The sequence below is a fragment of the Lonchura striata genome, chromosome 2 (assembly GCF_050655825.1).
Source record: "Lonchura striata isolate lonStrDom1 chromosome 2, ASM5065582v1, whole genome shotgun sequence".
NCBI classification, from domain to species: Eukaryota; Metazoa; Chordata; class Aves; order Passeriformes; family Estrildidae; genus Lonchura; species Lonchura striata.
Genome location: NC_140704.1, coordinates 7,425,267 through 7,442,240, shown reverse-complemented (window position 1 = coordinate 7,442,240; position 16,974 = coordinate 7,425,267). Strand labels below are relative to the sequence as shown.

The 16,974-nt window shown below is 41.1% G+C and overlaps 1 protein-coding gene and 1 long non-coding RNA gene across 3 annotated transcripts in view; both read right to left on the bottom strand.

The window, feature by feature from the left end:
• LOC146768104 (uncharacterized) overlaps window positions 1-16,960 on the bottom strand; it is a 75,653-nt gene extending 58,693 nt beyond the window's left edge. Inside the window, exon 1 of the long non-coding RNA XR_014953203.1 lies at window positions 3,355-16,960. This is a non-coding gene — a long non-coding RNA (uncharacterized LOC146768104). The remainder of the gene's footprint in view (window positions 1-3,354) is intronic.
• The window catches only part of DPP6 (dipeptidyl peptidase like 6), a 548,806-nt gene that overhangs the window by 471,288 nt on the left and 60,544 nt on the right, over window positions 1-16,974 (bottom strand). The window lies entirely within an intron of this gene.

The following is a 16,974-nucleotide window of genomic DNA, read 5'->3' as shown; positions in this document are numbered from 1 at the left end:
AGACTGAAGACAGTATGACTAGAAATACAAGGTCCTTAAGCACTGCAACTTTGCAATGAAGTATCAGTTCTGTTTTTTAAAAAAAATCCCATCACCTCGGTCTCAGTAGCAGTCCGCATCCAAATTTCATGATAGATTGTACAGAAATATGCACCTACACTGCCAACAGCTAAATCCAGTGCTTTGGATTCAATATTTATCAATTGCATTTACAAAAATATGTACTGAAGTGCTCCTGGCCACGTTGCTGAGTGGAAATAAAAAAAAAATAAAGAAAACAAACAAAAACCCAGCAAGAAATAGGAACACCAGAGTGTAGCATCCAAATTCTTTCCTGCTGAAGTTCAAAAAGCTCTCTGCCTCTCCCAGCAAAATAAACCTATGACCTACATATACCATAGCACTGTAATGGTACAGAGATAAACCATGAGGAGGGCATGACTTCCATCCCACAGTACATTTGTGATCACAGAAAAGGCCTGAAGAAAGGAGAGTGTGGAAGCTAGATCTTCCATGCTGGGGAGAAAAACAAGGTTAGGACTATAGCTAAAAACTTTGTTATTGATACTTCCATAGAGTTATGTTAGACAATGATTTAGAAACACAGAGTCATTATAAGGAGCAACAACACTGCAAGAACTGAAACAGTATTTAAATCACTAATCCTTTGCATATTAACCCCAAATAATTGTTTGAGTGCTATGCTTCAGTATTTTTCTTCTTTTTTTTCTTTTACATGTTCTCAGAGAGCTCACATGACATACAGCATAAATTTTGAAGGGTCTCCTTTATGAAAAGGCAGCAAATCTCCAGGCCAGCTTTCGTGCACCAGTCTTTTTTGGGTCAGTTGGTACCATCATTGTAGATTGCTGATGGCTACCCTGGGATCTCTCACCACCAACACACACCACACGCCACCTCCCAGGCAAATCTGCCATGGAATAAGGATTTCCCTAAGCGATAGCATTTCTCAGGGAGCTGTTTGTCTAAAGCCAACACACACATCTCAGCAGATTTAACAAGGCAAACAAGGACAGAATAAACTGTATTTAGAAAGAGTGAACAGAGTAGGGACTGTGATCAAGGTCAAGTTTAAATGTAGTCAGGGTGTGACAGCAGCTCTGGTAGATCTATCCAAGCAGGTCTGGGATGATATTAGATTAGTTATAGGAACATGGTGCTCAGAGCAGCTGCCTGACCCAGATTCACTGCCAGTGATTACTTGAAAACAGGATCAAGAGTGCCTTTATGCACTGTGATTTCACCTTGGGCATCATTTCCCTCTCTGTGCTCATCTTAAAAGACACAACCCTATATGATATGCATGGAGAACCAAGATCTAAATGGGTGGCACCAGTACCAGAATGATTACCCCAGATGGGATTTGGATCCATCCAGGCATATTAGAAAGAAGCTTTTGTCCATTTGGAGATCTTAGAATGCTCTGCTTGAAACCAACCCGTGGTGCACACCAAGGACTTCAGGGATGCCTGCAGTACTCATCAGTGCCCTCTTGGCAATGAGTGACTTTGAAAGCACGTTTTTAAAGGAATATTCATGGTTGCAAAGGAGCTATCATGTTCTTATTGTAAAAGCTGTAATGACTCTCTGGGGCCTCAACACAAAGAAAGCAACATACACCCATTACAGATCTCAAAGAGCAGCTCTCTTTCTGATGAAGACAGAGAAACAAGGCACCTCTCAAAAACTTTCCATCCTGTAGAGAGTTCTAGTCTAAATTCTTCTCACTTTATCCCTACCAACAACCTGAAAGGAGTCAAATCAGGCTAAAAACACCATGTTGAATATTCAAGTGGTTGTGAATGCAGATTGTGGTCTTGCATAAGCAAAGGATGAATTAAGAACAGACTAATATGTTTAAAAATGCTTATTTTTTCAGTCAGCTCAATTTACAATATATTTTTAATGGCATTGGCAGGCTGTAAATGGATGGGAAAATTATGTGCTAAAAAGAAAACCTGAGGTGAGAAGAGGAAATTAAATCTCCATTTAGCAGAAAAATTATTTCAATATTTGTTTTCCTTCCAAAGCAAGATGAAAACAAGGATTGTTGAAACTTCCCAGTAAACAAAACCAGCTTCTATCAATCAAACCCTCATTTTAATAAACTGAAATAATTAATTTTCCACATATTATTTATATAACATAAAAGCAGACAACCACCAAGGATTACATTTCAAAGGGTTTTTTTTCAGATATCAGGCTTTGACAAGAGTACTCTAATTCATCTTTTTCTAAGCACTACATTATCAAAACCATAACATTCCTAAATAAGGTTAATGGCAAAAATGCAGAAATAAATATTTGATTTGAAAATTTTATACTAGACTTCACTATCTGCCAGAACTTTCTCATCAACTTAAATATTATCAGTTTACTAATACATATGATAGTGTCTAATTCAGTAAAAAAAAGTTAGTTTCTGTACACTATCTGTGACAAATTCTGCTTTGGGTCATACTAAAACCCTGAATCAGCCATAAATATGGATGTGAAGAGAATACATTATCCTCAGTTTTCTTTGTAATTTGGTATAAACCTGTTCTACAAGTGTAGTCTAACCAGTATTGTACAGATTTACAGATTCCTATCATCCCTTATTGAGCACTGTATATTCAATAGATCAATGACATTTGTATCCTTTAATGTAATCCTAATTATAGATAACCACTTAAATTTAGCACAATATGACACAGTACAATTTTTTTATGTACTAAAAAAATATGCATGGATACGACAGGAGTTTAAATTCCACAGTCAAAATTTAGAAAGAAAGGGAATGGAAGGAATTACCAATCTTACTCAACAAATAGGAAATGAAGGTAAAGCCCAGTGAGAAGCTCCAGGTAGGATGGGGTTCCTACAGAAGGAGGTGGTAGAGCTGCCCTGCAGGGACACAGCTATCCTGTGTATGGCAGCAGCATGAGATTTTTCCAAGATCACACAGGAAATCACTATCATATTCCCTCTAAATTCAAATTGGTTGTGTGCCAAATCAAGTGTACTCCTTGCAGGATACTGCTTCTCCTCAGAAACCACGAGAAGTCTCAGAGCCTGCAAGAAGGAGATAAGCTGAGGATACCACAGTGGCCCCTGCTCAGGACAGAGCATTGCACCTTTTGGCATTTAAACACAGGGTTTCCTTTAAATTTCATTTATTATGACTAGTTCATATGCAATGCCCACTGGTTATTATCTCACCCCCTCAATCACATGCAAAGGCCCTACTGTGTCAGGATCCATCACCAATTGTTGGCATCAGTGCCTGGCACCAATCAACAGCAGATGGAAATATTATCACCAGCTTGTTATCTTACTGTCAAACATTCATACCTTCTCTCTGTGAGGCAGCTCCTTGCAACACTGACTCCTTTTCTCTTTCTTCCTGTCCTTAGCACAACCACCTGACCCTTTCTGTCCCTCACAGCACATCCTAACCCTTACTGTCCCTAACATGAACACCCAACACAGCCAACTACCTCCAACCCTCTCTCAACCATCTAACCAACTCTTTTATAACCCATTCTTATTGGCCCAGCTTTATTGGACACAGCTGTGACCTATTAAAGGCAAGGCTGTTCCTACTCTTTGGTAATTAGTACAGCTGCAACTCCTCAGGGGTGAGATTGCCTTCAGTATTATCACTATTCCCCTACATTCCATCCTCCCATGGTACTGTTCAACAAATCACAGTTGTCTTGCACATCCTGGAGCCTCCAGTAGTCAGGAAACTTTTAAAGCCGTTTGACTCCATGCAGCTTTGGCAGACAAAAAAAGTGAGAATGGTGAAATGTTACCACACTCTGCAGTCACAAAGGACATCAAGGGCAACATACACTGTGAGAAGAAAACTGTGTAGACTATGGGGCTCAAGTGACACATTCACATAAAAGATTTACTGTTCAGATTAACATGCTGAATGTTGATCAGACATTTTACATTTCATTACCACAGGTTAGTCCTTACTCTTGTTTATAGTCAAATCTCTAGGCTTACTTTTCTCCCCATGGCAGGACACATTTGTATTAACAACTTCTTAAGTTGCTCCATATCAAAGCAATGTGGCTCAGACTTTGCAGTCAGATTGCATGACACACACTTCCTCTCCAGCACAGCACACACAGAACTCCATCAATATTCCTTTGCTTCTCACCCCAGTCTGTCCTTGCTGTAGTTAATTGTTAATACCCTTCTTCTCTTCATGAAGTTGTTCCTCTACAGAATCACCAATATAATTTTTGCCTCTCCTCACACCTTCAGCATACATTCCTACTGCTTGCAAGCAAAGTGTGTAACAAACAATATCATTCTTTAGGACTTTCCCTAATAACAATTCTCTCTGCCTCACACTCCCCTGTCCTCTCACGGATGTGTGCTCTCCGTTTTCCTGATGTCGCAGATTCTCAAATGGACTTTCTTGCTGATGATGCTCTGTCTCACCTCATACCATAAAGTGTCTCCCTGCATCTCCTCTTCACCCTTGCTGGTTTTACTCTCATAATTTACAGCATTTACAACCAGCCTTCCCAAAATTAATGCCCTATTTACCCACAGAAATTATATGGCTTGGTTAGTCTCCCTTTAGAAGGACTCTGCCTAAGAATGGAAAAGTAGTAAAGCTGAAATAGGAGTCAATGAATAAAAAATTAAAGGATAGCAGTATAATTAATGTTACTCCATACAGATTTCTGGAAAATAGATCCTGTCAAACAAAGCCAATTTCATTTGTTGATGAAATTAAAGATTTGATTGATAAAGGTAATGATGAAGGCATCACAGACACAGACATTTGGAAACACACTTGGCTTCATTATTTGAACACATTCCATCACTGGATTTTCACAGCCCCCAGCTGCCTGCTCTCCTCTTTTCCAGTCACCTACTTCAGTGGCACAAGTGCCATCACATGGCTGGGGAGATCAGATGTGCCCTTCCTCCATCCCCATATCATATGTGGCCTTCCACAAAGCCCAGGTCCTTGTTGTTAGCATTCAGCAAATGACTGACATCTATTTCTGAGCATGTGTGAAATTAGTGTAACAAGCTCCAGTGCAATACCAGATGGAAGAAAATGGTATTTATTATAAAAAATTGAATATGCTGATTTTATCCACTCATTCTCTCTCTCTCTCAGAGTTCATCCATCACACTGTCAAGTGCACCAAGTTGTGTGTTCAGGTGGTCTGGCTGAGATGATCTGCACATGTCACGGCCGACAAGGGTTATCAACTATTAAGTTCTCATCACAACACTCAGTTTTTTCTTGACTGGTAGTGACAAGTTAGTTTTTTTGGCATATCTTTTATAGTTTTTATGAGTCAACAGTTGAGAACAGCTGATCTTTGCTTCCAAATCTTGCCTACATTCCTAAGTCTTGGTGAGGTTGCAGTTCAGTAACTGATTTTGTTTATATGGAGTTTGTCTGAAAAATAAACATTTGTTCGGCAGGGAATAAACATTTGTTTGCATAACAGGGAAAGAATTGTCATCACACACACAATGTGCTAGTACCTTGTGGCCTTTTAGTGTTTTTAGAAAGTGAGGTCTTGTGCTGGAGGGATGTCTGTACTGTGACATTTTTGGGCTTGACAGTACAGCACATTTCTCAGTTTTATTGCTGGGAACAATGTTCTCTATTATCAGTATATGCCATTCTTCTCTCACTTATTTCATTGGTTTTTCCAGTGTTTACAAAGACATATTTGCATCTGTATTTCATTCAATGTTAGTACTTCTGCTACAAGTCTCCACATGTTTAGTTACATGAGAGGAAAACCAGCTTTCTATGAGAATCTCCAAAAGGAGAAAGCACAAGATAGAGAGTCCAGCAGAGTGGATGTGCCAGTCTGGAACATTTACAAGGCACAAGAGATATAAATGAATTCACTTTTCAAATAGCAAATGTGTTCACTGGGCTTAGCTTGTGTGGTCCTGTGGACTCTCCTAGCCTCAAGCAGAATTTCTCCAGCGCACACCAATAAAAAAAGATGCTGTGCTATGGTTGCTTTAGACAGCTTGGAAGTAGACTTTGTATCCTCTAACCCTATGAGTTCCAAGTTCTTGATGTGCTTCAACTGCAACATTCCTTGACATAGGGGCTCTACTCACAAGTGGAGACTGTGCGTGTCCTGACTACAAATTTAACTTGCTCTGTACTTCACTCCAGGAACCAGGATTTGAGCATCTGTGTTTCCCACGGGGCAATTCCACCTCCAAGCTGCCTTCCAAGCAATGCTGCTGGCTCCCTGCAAAAGGCACAGTTCACAAAGACAGCCCATTCCAGAGCCTTCCCCACCCCAGAGGTGTTGCACACTTAGGACACATCTCTTCTTCCTACTCTGATCCAGCCTTGTCTCAGGTAGCCTTGTAGCCTCAGCCCCTGCATGAAGCAAACACACGTTCACACATCACAGAACAAAATCACCTTTCAGTACTGAATCCTGTTCTTCAAGCTGAAAAAAAAACCCATGGAATTTATTTCAATTCCAGTAACAACAAAGCCATTTGAGAACGAGGGAGGTTGTGCCAAGTGATGTGCAATGTGGACTCATCAGTCACCTCCAGAGAGTGCCAGAGTGGTCACAAGGTGGTTCAAAGCAATTCCTTATGCAGCTGGGGCTCTGTTCCTCCCACAGCATCCAAAAATGATTGAGCAGGCAATGAATGTTAGCAGCCATCAATAACTATCAATTTAGGATGGACTCAAAGATTGAAAGCTTCCCCTTTCACAAATACAAAATGCCCAAAGCCTCCCAGTCTTTCCATTGCTCTGCCTTTCTGCAGTCACATCTATTCATAACCTGTCCTCTTCACCACAGCAGGAAGCAGAGAGCTCAGGAGGGCTCTACAGCCATTTGTCACCATTCTGCAGACTAGTCCACTTTGTCTCAATGTTTTTGGTGATGGCACTGTTAATATGTAACATTTCACTAGTGTATGACTCTTAAAAACTTAAGGGGTTAGGCTAAAACCAACCAATCAATGTACCTGAATGTGAAAATTAAATTCTAGGGAAGTCTCTGGAAACCAGAAATTCAAACATGATAGAACAGTATAAATGGTGAGAACAGGGGAAACTTTAGAGGAAACCAAGGCAGCCTCTCTCTGAAAATACTGAAAAGCAAAATTTTGTGCCACTGAATTGAAGTAAAATGATCATACTCCTCCACATCTATTTAATATCTCCCTGAAAGCGGGTGCTTTTTCTCCTCATTTCAGTCCATCAGAAGACCAGAATAGATAATATGATGCTCAGTGCTACATTTTTACACTTTGGCAAGTTTCTTCTAGGCATTCTGTCGGGTCAGAATGCACCCACATTTGGTAAATAATAACTCCCTTATTCCTACAATAACCCCTTATTTTTCCATAGATGGATTTCTCCACCTCCATCTCATCTTGTTTGCTTTATTGAATAGATGAATAGATCACCTTTGACTTCACAAAATTCTGCCTTTTCTTGAGAGACTCTTGAGCATCAAGCTCTCTTTTTTTCTCTTGTACTGAATTAGAATTCTTTTGATTCCTTTTTTTTTTTTTTATTGTAGACACAAGCATTATGGATTCTAATATCACAAAGAAACCTGTAAGGACTTTATATTTTATGAAAAAATATCTGCAATTTATACATACAGCCAGCTTCAAATCTTAAACACTCCGTATCACATCCAGGTGAGGTTTAAGGACAAACACATGCATAATTCATGAAAGCATAACCATTATTGGTAGCTCTGTAGAATAAATAGTCCTTGGTAGACACTGTGCATTTGAAGGATGCACCATATTCATGCTAGCAATATAGAGCCAAATTTGTATTTATGGTGCACTTGCAATCCATTCAATTCTGTTTCCATTTGAGCACACTGGTGAAATAGAGTGCAATATTCTGTTTCAGTTACCAGCACAAGATGCACAACTTGAAGCAGAGCTCCTGATAGCCAGAGAGCACAGAGGAGCTGATGACTGCACAGAGTCCACCAGGGATCTTGTTATGCCAATCTAATTAACCTGGAAAATGCTCAGCTAGCACCATGCTCTGGGCTCGCACACAGATGGAAAATGGGCTGTTCAACTATTGTGTGTGCAAGGCAGGCTTCTCATAACTCCCAAGTCAGCAGAAACATTTAAGCATATGCTTACCATTAATGTTAAACAGGTGCTTAAGTACGCTGCTGAACAGGGAACATAACAAGGAGCACGCCTCTGGAGGGTGAGATTTTTGCTTTAATTGCTGTTGCATATGATTTATTTGCTACCCTTAGATATTACCAACGGCCTCCTTTCCCTACCAAGTCTGTAATTTTGTTAAAATTTAAGTAGAAAAATAGTGAGGAACAAAACCAAAAAAACAAACTCAAAACCAAATCAAGGCGTATCTGTAAACCTAAGATACCGGAACAGAGAGAAGCAAATTTTAATTTTAAATTTTTGAGAATCTTTTGTAGATTTTGATTCCTAACGGCCAAATCCAACCAAAATGGACCATCCTTAATGATGTTTGTAACACATTACAAATGTAGATGTACGCGGTTAATGCAAATGAAATAAAATGCACAGAGCATAACTCAAAGTCAACAGAGAATATAACATGAACTTCTCTTCCCTGAGAAAAACTCTAAAGAGTGAGATGAGGAAAGGCTCAGTCATACTGATATGAACTACAATTAATTTCTGATAACCACAGCATTTTATACATCCTTCCTGAAGACCACAGATCCAGCTTTTAACAGAGTCAATAAACTCAGAGCTCATGAATAGTCATACTCCTGCATTACAATCACTTGCTTTGCAGACTAGATCTTCCTAAGTGGTACTTTCAGCCCCCTCACAGCAGAATGAGAAGGCATTATTATGAGCATATTTTTTACATCCTTATAATTAGACACTAGAAAAAAGCAATACAAGCTTATTTCTACATTACTTTGGTTATATCATAGGCTGCAGAAAGACTACTCAGTATTTACAGAAAACATGCCAAGCTATAATTTCAATTTTTTCCTCACATTTTTAATAACGTCAGTCCCAAATGATAAACAAATAAAAATGTTTCATTTTCAGCATGTTTTCTAGTTTAACATCATCACTGAAAACAAACATAAGCAGAAGTGCAGGCACACAGCATGCTCTGGGGAACAGCTGATGGAGCAGCTCAAGGGGCTCTCCATGGGGGACAACTTATAAAATGAGACGAAGTAAAAATATTACAGAGTGCCTGTCTTAACCATCTCCCTCCACTTTTCTTCTGCTTGCTTTCTTACCATGCAGTTCACCTTTTTTTTTTTTTTTTTTTTTTGTCAACTGCAGTATATTTCACTGTTGTTACCTTTTAAAAATTACTGAAAATCCCTGGTGACACAGGTTTATGAGTTGAGACTCAGATCTGAAATCACCTGAGCCTCAGACAAAAGTCTTACTCATTTCAGCAGGAGTAGTAAACCCATTAAGTTTGGCAAAAGTTTTGCTTGAGTAAGTGCTGAATAATGATTACAGAATGAGGCTATGCAATATGTGACTGGAATTCATGCCAAGTCTGTCTACACATGCCTGAGTTGACAAAATCTCCTGGACAGTACTCCCTGTAACTTGAGAGGGATTTTCCACAGCATTGACCAGTCTGTTTGCCATCCAGTGCTTGACCTGGGCTTGCAATGTTCACCACTGCAGCTCATCCCAGTTTGGAATTGTTTGTTTTCTCATACTTGCTTTGACTGGACATCTGTGTGCATCTCAGGATAACCCCTTAAATCATCATTCTATAGTAATTAGGGATGAGATGGTGAGAATAATTCATAGAAACAGAGACACACTATGAAAAAGGCCTTCCCACAAACAAAATCCTGAACCAGCTGCTAGAGATGCACAGACTTTGCAACTCTTCTACAGTTCCTTGCAAGTGTGCAACTTGGGAACCACCTATTTACAACTGAGGGTTGGACTCAGATCCAGTTACACAGATAACAATTCTCCCCCTGATCATGACAGGCAATTCCACTGCTTCTGTTCCCACTCTTCCCTTCTTCAGTGATGAAGAGGATATTGCTGGGCATACTGAACCCACAGGGAAAATACTGTGCTTAGAAGTCACCAGCAAGGCACACACTTCTTCTCAGAGCACAGCATAAAAATTACAACACAGGTACTCCAGGAATTCTCAAGACTTCACCAATATCTCCACAGATGCACAAAGCCAGTTTTTGCAAAAAAGCAGAATTTAGGTATAATCTTGATAATCTGCTCCAAGGGCAAGAGGACACTACAAAAGCAAACTTTGCACGCTACAATGCAAGCTCTGTTAATAGTGCCCTTAAGAGGATGGAAAATCTATGCAATCTACAGGTGAATGCATGCTACAGCTGGGTCCCAGTTCTCTGTGTATTGTGAGCATTCAGGCTCTTATAGTTTAAATTTATTTTTAAAATTGCATTCTCAACAGCAGCCTATTCAAAAGAACTGAATGAGAACTTGCTAAATGCAATGCTCCATTGGGAAGGAATGCCAAGCTTACTAAGTGACAGCATAATGCATTAGTGGATTACATGAGATTTAGAGTACATAAAACAATTTAATAAATGGGCTTTGCTTGTTAATCTCACGTGAGTCACTGTAGTACAATACTGTACAGACAGCACACATGCAAACACAGACCTAGAGGAATAAATCCCCATATTGCACTTGTGATGACATTAAACCATTTGGATTATGTAATTTAAAAGCCAAGGGTGCACGATAATATTCTAGGACAGCTCAGTTTATACAAATTATGGACCAAGAGATTTCTGCTACAGAATGGCATCTTGCTGAGATGGAGCTCCTCTCCTGCTACAGCTGGGCTGTGCTGCTGGGAAACTGGATCTGCTTCTGCACAAGCTTGCAGAAGAGTAAAGCTCCAAATACAGAGCACATCTATCTTCACATGATACTGCAGATGTAGTTGACAAACCCTGGGCAGACATGCAGAGTAGTTTTTGTCTGATGTAACAGAGGAGGATGGAAAGGGTTCTTAGTTCCACTGAGGATGTTCTGGAATATCTATGACTATGTTTAAGCAACAGACAGACTCATCACTTAGGTATCTGCAGGGTAGATGTTTATGGTTCAGTTTGTAACCCATAACTCCTCGAGTCAATGGAGAGAAGCTGGCATTTAAGAGTGCAGGTACTCTGGCCCATTTTACACATCTACATGAAGATGGGATGAATCATGGCCCAGACTCTACTGACTAATTTGTAGAGAGAGCCCAGGCTGACTAACTTAGATATAAATGTCTATACTGAAGAAGCCAGTGTTTAGTCAGAGGAATCCTATGCCCATCTTGTTCTAATGAAGAATTACCACGCTCCCATGGAGACTGTTCCAGCAGTTCATCACCTTCACTGTAAAAACCAGGCACTTTATCTTCTAGTTTTGGATCTAACTCCAACTTCCAGCTTTGAATCTTGTTTTGTCTTTGTCAGCTGGATTAAAGAAAGACCTTGTTGGTACTAAGGGTTGTTAAAACCAGAGGTGTTCTTGGGGCATGAAGCTCTGTTGCCTTCCCCTTTACATAATCAGTTAGGCCAATACTGAGAGAGCACAGCTCTACCCAGAAGTGAGACCTCTGAGATATATGAGAGTGACACTTGAAATGTGCTGTGTAGTATCTGCTGGCAGTTGAAAAACTCATTCCACAGCACAGAAAGAGAAAGCCTCCTCATCAAATAAAGCCTCAGGCCATCAACATCTACAAAACTTACATTTTAGGTATTTATCTTAACAAGCAAATCCAGACTTCATTAATGAATAAATGAAACCTCTCAAATACAAATGCTGTCTTCCCAGCTGCACAGACAGCTCTGTGGCTCTGTTGCTGCTCAGGGCTCTACAGCCACCTACTCAGCTGTCATTCACTAAAATCATAACAGTCCCTTCAGCTTCTCCTCTTACTATTTGGGAAGGCAGTGAAAAGGTTCAGAAAGAGAGGGAGGGGATAGACTGTCCTGTGAAAAGTCAGACAACTCAGAGGAGGAAGGGAGAAATTAACACAAAGTGCACTTTTTTCCTTGCATAAGAGAAACCAGAGAAGCTGCTGAGGAACACGGAATAAAAAGATGCAGGTGTGAGGAGCACCATCACATTCAAGATTTTGAACCCTTCTGGCAGTGAAAATTAGAGTTAGACCACATGCCCTCCTTCAATCTCACAGTCCTAAATAAAGAGCCAGCAATGTGTAGAGCTTGCCACAGCTCCCAAAGTTATTCTGAGACAGCCTGGCACCTTGTATTTCTCACAGCTCCTGCAACTTTAGTGCATATCTTTATAATTCCAGGCTTTGCACTTCTCTATCCCCTAAAAAAGGATGTATCTAAAAGGACACTACATTACATGGACAATATTAGGATCCTTGTGGAGCTCTCTGCCATTCCACCTTAAATGTAAAAAGACTCCTGATTTCCACCAACTAGCAACCTGATATTAGGACAGTTTCAGTGTATCTTACAGTTTTCCCACAATGCAGAAATTCCAGCACCTCCTATGGATTGTACACCTGCTGCACACAACAAAGGGGAACCCTTGTTTCCCTTTATGCCTGACCCAGAAATGATACCAGAAAGTCACAGTCCTCAAAACATAACTTGCCTTTCACTAAGCAGCTGCAGTCCCAAAGATTTTTTTTTTTTTTTTTTTTTTTTTGCTGCAATTCTTGCTGTAGTATCAGCTATTGAATTCTTGCCTGGCTTTAAACTTCAGCTGAATTCATGATAGCTCACCTGGGAACTGCTACCACAGTTCCCTTGCCTTTGGTTTGGGAGCTCCCTGTGTTTCAAATGAGGTAGTAGACAACTAAGGAATAGTACACAAAATCTGGATTACATCTGGCTTCTATGTCAAGCTGAATATAAGACATAGGGAGCTAAAGTAGCAGGGAGCTGCACTGGATCACAAACTCCACCACTTCAACATGAGAGTTTAAAAAAAAAATTTATCTTTACATGGCTTCTTTAGCCATTGTTAGGAAAACTGCATTTTTGGCTGGTAAGAATTCCACCCTGTTTCAGCACCATGTGACTGAACACTGCAAGAAACACACCTGTAGGTAAATTATGGCAAATAAGGGAAATCGTAGTGGAACACCAAGGTCTTATTTATTTTAGTAAGAATTTATTGCTCCTGAGAGGCACCAGAGTTATGTTTCTCAAGGAAGAGCAGGAGCACTCCTGGGATGACAGAGTAACTTAGTTTTCTTGTCAATTGTACCCCTGAGGTCTCTGAGGCCTCAGAGGTATAGGCAGCCTTCTGAGGAGATAACAGCTGCCACTGGGCTTATTTTATTTGTGTTTTTATATGTACATCAAAACTGCAGCTATCAGAGTTGGATTTTAAATGGTCAAACTGAAAATCTAAATCTCCAGACTCTCCTTCAACTCCTCTCATTAAACCCAAACTGTCTCTTTTGCCCTATTCATAGATTTTTTCATCACAAAGCAGAAACGTGGCGCATCCACCATGGTTCCTCTTGGCAATTTCCAAACAAATGAGCAAGTGCAGGCTAGACTGAAATTCAGAACATGAGTTTCACAGCAATATCCTTCTAACACACATATAGAGCAGGGTGCTCACTGCTTCCACTGACCACTAAGTGTGCCAAAATAACAGCCTGCTCACACACAGCACATTAATTTGCCTTCAAGACCCCTCTGTACTCCTCCAAACCCATTTTTCCCACTCACCTAAGTGTCTACAACCAAAGGTAGTACCTCCTTTTTACACTTTGCTGCAACTGTACCTCTAACAAATTGGGATTTTCATGAGTGCGTGGAAGAGAAGAATCTGGCACTACAGAAAAGTCCTTCTTCCAAAGAGCTCTTTAGCATACATTTATTTGCAAATCCATAAGAAAAAACCTCAAATAAAAAGCCTGTGTACATGATAGATCAAACCCTGGGGAGACACAGGGAAGTGTAGAATAAAACATGTAGCTGCCATTATTGTCCTTGAGCTGACAAGTGAACGCGTAAGGAAGTTTGGAATATTTCAGTGAAATAATTTATATAGCTGTACCTAAAGTTAGGATAAAATGCAAGTGCATAGAATTTACTTCCAAAAGTGATAAACATTTATCTCCATACTGTATTGTTGTACATTAACTTCAAATACACTGTGGAAAACTCAAGGGTATGTCAGTTCTTACTAGGAGAAACCACTGTGTATTAATCACTCCCTACAGCTTTTATGTAGAATTAAGAGAAATCCCATTGTAAGAGCCTGAGCTATTTCTGTAAGTTGCATTCCCCTGGCTCAAATGATGAATGGGAAATACAGCAGTAAAATAAAAATAGGCACCTTTCCAGGTAAATGCTGTTGTTAAAAAAAAAAAAAAAAAGAAAAAAAAAAAGCCCTAGTAAAATACCGCCACAGGGATAAAAACATATATTTCAGTGTCACAAGAATGGCTTCGTTTTTTGCTGGTCTAATTAGGTAATAAAGAAATCACAGGTGTAGTGACTCCATGAGCTATTACCACACTTTAAAAGGGTCCACTACATGGCTAGGGACCAGTGTGTCAGTACTATCACCTGCTGTCACATCATTTTAGGAATGAAATAGCTCAATTTAACAAAGATTTTAAAAGAGAAGAGAAATCAATACATAGTAGAAGCTTGTCAAGATTCTAAGCAACAGCAAAACTGCCAGAAAACAAACAAACAAAAAAAAGTCATGTTGGGCTTTGAATTTTCAATGACTCTTTGAATTCTACTGTGGCACTCAATGCAGGGTACACTGTAATGCACCTCCTGGGATTCCACACACCCTAACCCTGTATCCTCAATCACTGCCAGATATGTGAGGGAGGACATCCACAGCATAGGATTTGACATGAGTAGTTCAAGATTCTGATTTTAATTTTAACACAAGTGATACAAAAGCAAAAATACTATTTTTTAAACAACAGCACAAGGAAAAGGAGAAAGTACTGGGCTTAACTTGTTGGAACTTCCATCCAAAGCATCCCTCAGTTTTCAGAATGAGGTCTGCTAAATACTATCTTGAAGAAATATAAAATGTATTCAAGTATCTTAGAGCTCAAATATTCACCTAAACTTAATTCTTGCTTAAATAAAGTACAGATTCAGCTGCAACCACAGACCAGACTAGCACAGAAACCAGGTGTGTGTGTGGTTGTGGTGACAGACATTATCTAAATAAACCACCTGTCTCTCCCACCAAAATCAAATGTAACAGTTTGCCTGTCTTTAAATTTGATGCCCAGTGTCTCAAAAATGAGGTCTCCAAAGAAAAACCTTGCATTCAAATCCAGGGAGACTGTCCCAAGTGACAGAAGTCACTGTGACTTAGCAGCCTGAGGGGCCAGATCCTGCTCCTGTCTAGTCAGAGGCAAAAACCATTGTCTCTGGCTGAAGGCTGGAGTTGTGGGCAGCCCCTGCTACCCAGCCCCGTGTGCAGATCGATCACCAGCCTTTGCTCATCCTGCAGAGCTGTGGAGATGCGGATCCATTTTGCCACGCTCGGAAGTACCAGCCAGAAATCCCAGCAGAAGCTCCAGCCCTGTGCTGAGTGGCAGTGGGGGAATCCCTGCCTGCTCATTTCCTGCCTTCAGAGACCAGCAAGGAAAATGTGCAAGAGGTTTTTATTAATTCTGTGATTTTACACATTCTGTGTATGTGAATTAGGCTCTCACCCTGTACTTGAATCAAACAATGTCACCTCAGCTGGTTATTTTTTCTTACTGATAGAGAGCATCCTAACCAAAAGGTATAATGACCACTAGGATGAGTAGCTTAAGCAGATAATAATCTAAATTTTTCCACGTTAAAAAAGTTCCAGTACTAGATATTTCCCAGGCATTTAAAAAGCACAATAAGAGGAGCACACTGCAATCACACAGGCTGTGCAATTCTCCTGGAAAAAAATGTTTGTAGAAGTTACTGTTCAGTTCCCTTACTTGAATTCACAGGTCACATAGCATTGCACCTTCCTCTTAAACACTACTGCTAGAAAAAGCAATATTATTGGAGTTGGAAAAGGAGGCACTTCCCTAAAAAGCCAGCAAAGCATTTTACTACAGAACTTGATTAAAGGATGGTGAATACTTTGGCTGCTTCTTGAACGCATCAACAGAAGGCATGAGAGAAACGGATACTACCTTTGTATTAAATATTAACATTTCCCCTCACAGGGGAGGCAAAACACAGACAGGAGTGCTCTGCCTGAGCAGAGAGGGGTCAGGAGACCAACAGGTACCCTTTCCGAGCCTCAGGATATTCGAAATGAGTTGGTTTTCAGGCGAGGCGCCCTGAAGCCTCTGCCAGCTTGCGGAGCACCCCCGCCCCACCGCAGCGAGCTCCTCCCGGCTGCGGAGCCGCCGCATGCGGGGCCCCGGCACCCCCAGCCCCGCCGCCCCCAGCGGGTCAAGCCAGCAGGCAAAACACACCAATATATTTCCATCAGCACAAGATGGCAACCAGCACTTCTTCCGGCAGAGCAGCTGGATGCTTTTATTTTTTCCTTAAGGGAGGAGGGGGATTACTGAAAAGGCATCCTGAATAGGTTCGGGGGTGGTTTTTTTGCTATTTTTTTTTTTCCAATGGCATGAAGATAAATGTTCCCAGTAGTAATGCCGGGGGAAAGGCGAGGCAGCCCGCACAGCCCCCAGCCCACGCACACACATCGTGGTCATCAACTTGGCGAAGTTGGCCGTGCCCCGCGCCCCCCGCCCGCGCTGCGCCCCGCTCCCCCGGCACAGGGGGACACCCCAGCAGCCCCAAATCCCCCGCCACCCCCTTCAGAGGGGGGGACAGACACCGAGCGGGGCAAGGACAGCCAGCAAAGCCCCCTCTGCTGTCTCCCCGGCAGCCCAGCCCCGGCTGCGGGGCTCCGCACCGACCGTGCGGCGGTGAGCGGGGTCTGGCGGCGCCGAGCCGAGCGGGGAGCCCCGACACTTACTTACAGTCACTG